At 44.6% G+C, this 6,926-nt stretch overlaps 1 protein-coding gene across 1 annotated transcript in view; it reads right to left on the bottom strand.

Moving 5' to 3' along the window:
• GLE1 (GLE1, RNA export mediator) overlaps positions 1 to 6,926 on the bottom strand; it is a 47,947-nt gene that overhangs the window by 37,768 nt on the left and 3,253 nt on the right. The gene's annotated exons all lie outside the window — the stretch shown is intronic.

Below are 6,926 nucleotides of genomic sequence, written 5' to 3'. Positions count from 1 at the left end.
TGGTGGCTGGGAGCGGCCACTGCACTCCTGTCTGGGCAACAGAGTGAGATTCCAACTCAAAAAAAATAAAAATAATCCAAACTACAGAAGAAGGAACAATGCACACAGACTGTCATTAAACCATATCTGAAGGTAAGCTAAAACACTGGAATAGAACACAAGAGGAATTTTGAAGCAAAAATTGTATATATAATCAGTGAAAATACAGCTAAGCATTTCTTAATGATGGAGATACCTTCTGAGAGACGTGCTGATAGGTGATTTTGTCACTGTGCAAATTTCTGTTCACCTTGATGGTGCATATCATTCTATTTATGTGTATTTTTCCATATGGAAAACCAAATGTCCCAGCACCATTACTAAATATTAATCATTTCCCCTACTTGGTCTGCAATGCCAACATATACTCTCCATTATAATCTTCCACCAAAATATTCATCAGGCCGAACTCTGCCTAGTTTCTGAGTTCAGGCAAGATTGGGTGTGTTCAGGGTGGTGTGGCAATACCCAGCTCCACCATAATCACATGGGACTATGTCTTATATGCAGTCCATGGTTAACTGAAAAGTTACATGGTGTATGACGATACTATGTATCCTGTGTAATATATATACTTAACATTCCATTTTTAGTTAAAAAATAAGAGTATACATACAATATTATTACAAGTATACAAAACAAAAACAAACACCACTATAATAGAAAACATGAAGGAGGTATAATAGAAGTTACGCTCAAATAATAAATGACATATTTCTCCTTGTCCTAATTTTCTTTCTTTCTTTTTTTAAGTTGGAGTCTCACTCGGTCGCCCAGACTGGAGTGCAGTGGCCGCTCCCGGCCACTGCAGCCTCACCTGCTGGGCTCCGGCAATCCTTCCGCCTCAGCTTTCTGAGTAGCTGGAATTACAGGCATGCGCTACCACGCCCAGCTTATTTTTTGAATTATTGTAGAGATGAGGTCTCGCTGCCCAGGCGGGTCTCGAACCCGTGGGATCAGGCAATCCACTCACCTCAGCCTCCCAAAGGCGCGGGATTACAGGCTGAGCCACCAAGCCCGGCGTGTCCTAATTTTCTACCTGTAATTAATAATAAGTATGCAATTTTTAAAAAATGAAAGCAAGATGTATATTTTTAAAAGGCATGGAAAGGTGGTTATTGATGTAAAAGTCAATTATTTAAATGTGATTCACAATACAAAGACTATAATACAAGTCCTAGATACTCTCTAGCACATGTGTGGACAACTTATTCAACTATACCAGCTATTATCTCCATATGTTTGGCATATAGTGCTTCATATTTATTTTATTTTTTATTTTTGCGGGGGGCTTGTCTGGGATATGAGCCAGCATATGGTGCTTTAAGCCAGATCTTATATCATTTAACTGTAGCTAAGGAACACAGCAAATTTTGGCTGAGAACTTTTTACTCACTGTCAGGAAAGATTACCAGAAAATATGAAGAAACAGTTAATAATGATTAATAGCACTGAGTTTAGAACCAGCATTTATTTTTATTATTATCTCTTTTTATTTTATAGGGTCTCACTATGTTGCACAGGCTGGACTGCACTGGCATTCACAGGACGATCAGAATGACTATAGCCTCAAACTCCTGGGCTCAAGCCATCTTCATGCCTCAACCTCCTGAGTAGCTGGGATTACAGGCATGCGCCACCATGCCTTTTTTAGAATCTGAATTCCATCTTTCTATCCTACTTAACTGTGAAACTATGCGCAAGTTACCTAACCTCTCTGTCCTCAGCCACATTACTTCTGAATGAGATAATAAAGGATACATCTCAAAGGTTTTAAGAAGGAAGTAATACACACAAAGAACTTAGAACCATATCTGGCACGTAATTAGAACTCAGTAACTGCAAACTATTATTTTGTTCTCAAGCAGGGCCAAGTTTATTTCCTCCAAGGTATTTGGCAATATCTGAAGACATTTTGATCTTCATAACTAAGAGGATGCTATTGGCGTCTAGTGGGAAGAAGCCAGGGATGCTGTTAAACAACCCACAATACACGGGCAGCGATGTCCCAAACAGAGAATGATCTGGACCAGCCCAAAATGTCAATATTGCTGTGGTTGGCCGGGTGAAGTGGCTTGAGCCTGTAATTCCAGCACTTTGGGAGGCTTGCTTGGGGCCAGAAGTTCAAGACAAGCCTGGGCAACATAGCAAGACTCTGTATCTATCTTAAAATAAAAGAAAAAATAGTCTGGGCACAGTAACTCAGTAATTTCAGCACTCTGGGAGGCTGAGGTGAGAGGATAGTTTGAGCTCAGGAGTTCAAGACTATCCCAGGCAACATGGCAAGATCTTGTCTCTACAATAAGTAAAAAAATCAGCCAGGTGTAGTAGCATGTGCCTGTCATTCCAGCTACTCAGGAGACTGAGGTGGAAAGATCACCTGAGTCTAACATTCGAAGCTGTGGTGGCTGAGATCATGCCACTGCATTCCAGTCTGGGAGACACAGTGAGACTACGACTCAAAAAAAAAAAAAAATAGAGCTCTGGTTGAGAAACTCTAATCTAAATCATGGGTACACTTCACATGTACAATAAATAAATATTCAACCCATGGTGAACTATCTGGAAAATAGAAGCAGGTAAGCCAATATGCATACTTTATACATTAACAAGGCTGATTTTAATATTATTATTATTTGAGTTGGAGTCTCACTCTCTCGCCCAGGCTGAAGTGCAGTGGCACGCTCATGACCAACACAGCCTCGACCTGCTGGGTTCAGGCAATCCTTCTGCCTGAACTTTCCAAGTAGCTGAACTACAGGCACATGCCACCACGCCTGGCTAACTTACTTATTTATTGTAGAGACGTGGTCTCACCAAGTTGCCCAGGCTGTCTTGAACCCCTGCACTCAGGCAATCCTCCTGCCTCAGCCTCCCAAATTGCTGGAATTACAGGTATGAGCCACCGGGCCTGGCCCTATTATTTTTTTTCTGAGTAGGAGCACTTAGTCACCTAGGCTGGTCTTGAATCCCTGGACTCAAGCAATCCTCTCACCTACACCTCCCAAAGTGCTGGGGTTACAGATGTGAGCCACTATGTCCAGCTTGATTTTATTATTGTTTATTACTATTATTATTATTATTATTTTAGGATATGGGGCTTTACTATATTGCCCAGGCAGGTCTCAAACTCCTGGGCTCAGACAGTACTCCTGCCTCAGTCTTCCAAAGTGCTGAAATTACATACAGGAGCCTCACACCCAGCTACCTTTATTATTATTATTACTTTTTTTTTTTTTTTGAGATGGAGTCTCACTCTGTTGCCCAGGCTCGAGTGCAGTGGTATGCTCACATGTGCACCGCAGCCTCAACCTGCTGGCTCAGGCGATCCTTCCGCCTCAGCCTTCCAAGTAGCTGGAACTACAGATGCATACCACCATGCCTGGCCAATTTTTTTGGTTATTTATTATAGAAATCAGGTCTCACCAAGTTGCCCAGTCTGGTCTCAAACTCCTGGGCTCAGGTAATCCTCTCACCTTGGTCTCCCAAAGTGCTGGGATTACAGGCTGAGTCACAATAAATTGTCTTTACAATAAATCAAAAATTAACTGAGAGTGGCAGTGCGCGCCTGTAGTTCCAGTTACTTGGGGAAAACTGAGGTGGAAGGATCGCCGGAGCCCAGGAGCCCAGTAGGTCGATGCTGGGGTGGCTGTGAGTGTTCGTGCCACTGCACTCCAGCCTGGGCAAAGGAGTGAGACTCCAACTCAAAAAAAAACAAAAAACAAAAGAAAAACTCAGAAATGATTTTCTATGTTTTCAATAAGTGAGGAATATTTTGTGGACATGGGAGACAGGTTCTTCATGTTAGAGAAGGGAAAGAAGAGTAGTAGAATGAACCCTAGGGTTTTAGTTAAAAACTGAAGATATCAGTATGAGCTCATAGTTTGTTGTTATTTGAGTCAGAGTTTTTCACTCTATCGCCTAGGCTGGTCTCGAATTCCTAGGCTCAAGCGATCCTCCTGCCTCAGCCCCTCAAAGTGCTGGGATAACAGGCGTGAGCCAATGTGCCCGGCCATGAATTTGTAGTTTTTAATGTATATAGAAACAGATGTGGCCGGGTTCAATGGCTCAGCCTGTAATCCCAGCACTTTGGGAGGCCGAGGTGAGTGCATTGCCTGAGCCCGCCGGTTCGAGACCAGCACGGGCAACTTGGCGAGACCTCATCGCTACAATAAATCAAAATTAGCTGGATGTTGTAGTGCCCATCTGTAGTTCTGGCTACTTGGAAGGCTGAGGTGGAAGGATCACTGGAGCCCAGCAGGAAGAGGCTGTGGTGGTCGTGAGCATGCCATTGCACTTCAGCCTGGGCGATGGTGTGAGATTCCAACTCAAAAAAAAAAAAAAGAAAGAAAGAAAGAAAGAAACGGATGTGTGTGCGCGTATACTCCAGGTAGTAATACTAATGAGAATGTTAGTGCCAGATCTTGGTTCCTAAATATATTTTACACTAAATGAAATCAGAGGAAAAATATAAGGTGAGCCTGGAACATTCTGTTGTATGAGAAAGTAAGGAAGTACTGAACACAATGATGAGGCCCTTCCCCACTTCCCTTGGCGTGGAGGAGGGGCAGAGAGAGCTATGGAGGAGACCGTCCTAAGAAACATTCAGAGTGGCAGGGAGCTGGCTGCAATGAGCTACATAAGTCAAAAGACTGACCAAATAAGTAAATACACTGAGAATAATGGGGGACAAATTTCTCACTGCTGAATATTTTTTTTTTTGAGTCGGAGTCTCACTCTGTCACCCAGGCTGGAGTGCAGTGGCACTCTCACAGCCACCATAGACTTGACCTGCTGGACTCAGGTGATCTTTTTGCCTCAGTCTTCCAAGTAGCTGAAACCACAGGCATGCCACCACATCTGGCCAATTTTTTTATTTATTGTAGAGACGAGGTCTCACCAAGTTGCCCAGGCTGGTCTCAAACCTCTGGACTCAGGCAATTCTTTGCCTCTGCCTCCTGAAGTGCTGGGATTACAGGTGTGAGCCACCATGCCCGGCACATAATGTATTTTTTTTTTTTAAGTCAGAGTCTCACTCTGTCACCTAGGCTGGAGTGCAGTGACACACTCATGGCCAATGCAGCCTTGACCTGCTGGGCTCAGGCAATCCTTCCACCTCAGCCTTCCAAATACCTGGAACCACCAGCACAAGGTACCATGCCCCGCTTATTTTTTTATTTATTAGAGATGATGTCTTACCCAGTTACCCAGGCTGGTCTCAAACCCCTGAGTTTCAGGCAATCCTCTTACCTTGACCTCCCAAAGTTCTAGGATGGCAGACTTGAGCCACTGCGCCAGGCTTGTATTTTTAACAAACATGCATAGGGGAAGGTTAGAAAGAACCCTGAGGAATTGGACTGAAAGTGGAATTTATTTGTATAAGCTAATAGTTTTATAAGCTATATGTACACAAAAATAGAGAAACAGTTACAGACAGAATGAAGCAAGTATGGTTGTGTGTGGCTGTGTGTACATATATATACACACACATACTTCCTAGTTGTCTGTTGAGAAGGCCTAGAAGCAACAGTACCCAAGCAACAAAGAGCACAGTGACCTCCCAGATCTTGGTTTGTCAGTACAATACCATCCTCCATTTCAAGAATCAGAGGAGGTTTGGCCAAGTTACCCAGACCGGTCTTGAACCTGCAGGCTCAGGCAATCCACTCGCCTCTGCCTCCCAAAGTGCTGGGATGACAGGCTGAGCTACCGAGCCCGACCGTACCCCACATCTTTAAAATAAAATGAAGCTGGGCTCAGTGGCTCAGCCTGTAATCCCGCGCCTTTGGGAGGCTGAGATGAGTGGATTGCCTGAGCCCGCGGGTTCGAGACCTACCTGGGCAGGCGAGACCTCATCTCTACAATAAATCAAAAAAAATTAGCTGGGCGTGGTAGCGTGCGCCTGTAGTTCCAGCTACTTGGAAGGTTGAGGTGGAAGGATCGCCAGAGCCCAGCAGGTTGAGGCTCCCGGGCACCGCACTCCAATCTGGGTGACAGACTCCAACTCAAAAAAAAAAAAAAGAATCAGGAAGTAAGCTGGGTGTGGTAGCTCAAGCCTGTAATCCCAGCATTTTGGAAGGCTGGGGCGAGAGGACTGCCTGAGCCCAGGGGTGCGAGATCAGCCTGGGCAACTTGGCGCGACCTCACCTCTATAATAAAAATTTTAAAAAATCAGCTGGAGTGGTAATGTGAGCTTGTAGTTCTAGCTACTTGGAAGGCTGAGGCGGAAGGATCGCCTGAGCCCAGCAGTTCGAGGTTGCGGTGGCTGTGAGCATGCCAATGCACTCCAGCCCGGGCAACAGAGTGAGATTCCAACTCAAAAAAAAAAGTCAGGAAGTTTGGAGAAATAGCTGATTCCAGGGTTGGGACAGGGAAAGTATAACTTGCACCTGTGATACTTTGTTGTGCCAGAAAGGAAAGAAATATCAATGAATGATGGCAACATGTCCAAGAGACACAAAAGCCAACTTAAAGAGGTTCCCTGGGCTGTATGTGTTGGCTCCTGCCTGTAATCCCAGCACTTTGGGAGGCTGAGGCAGGAGGATTTTTTGAGCCCAGGATTTCAAGACCAGCCTAGGCAACACAGCGAGACCTTGTCTCTACAAAAAAAATAAAAAACTAGGGGCAACCTCTTCGGGTCTCCTCCCACTGTGGGAGATTTTCTGTCCTCTCAATAAATCCTGCTTTCTTTTTTTTTTTTTTGACTTGGAATCTCACTCTGTCACCCAGACTGGAGTGCAGTGGCCGCTCCCAGCCACTGCAGCCTCGACCTGCTGGGGACTCCGGCAATCCTTCCGTCTCAGCCTTCCAAGTAGCTGGAACTACAGACGTGCGCTACCATGCCTGGCTATTTTTGATTTATTGTAGAGATGAGGTCTCGCCAAGTT

Source organism: Carlito syrichta, unplaced genomic scaffold (genome assembly GCF_000164805.1).
Source record: "Carlito syrichta isolate Samal-C Ts95f unplaced genomic scaffold, Tarsius_syrichta-2.0.1 Scaffold304686, whole genome shotgun sequence".
NCBI lineage: Eukaryota > Metazoa > Chordata > Mammalia > Primates > Tarsiidae > Carlito > Carlito syrichta.
The sequence above is the reverse complement of the archived record's forward strand: the minus strand, read 5'-3'. Positions and strand labels throughout refer to the sequence as shown.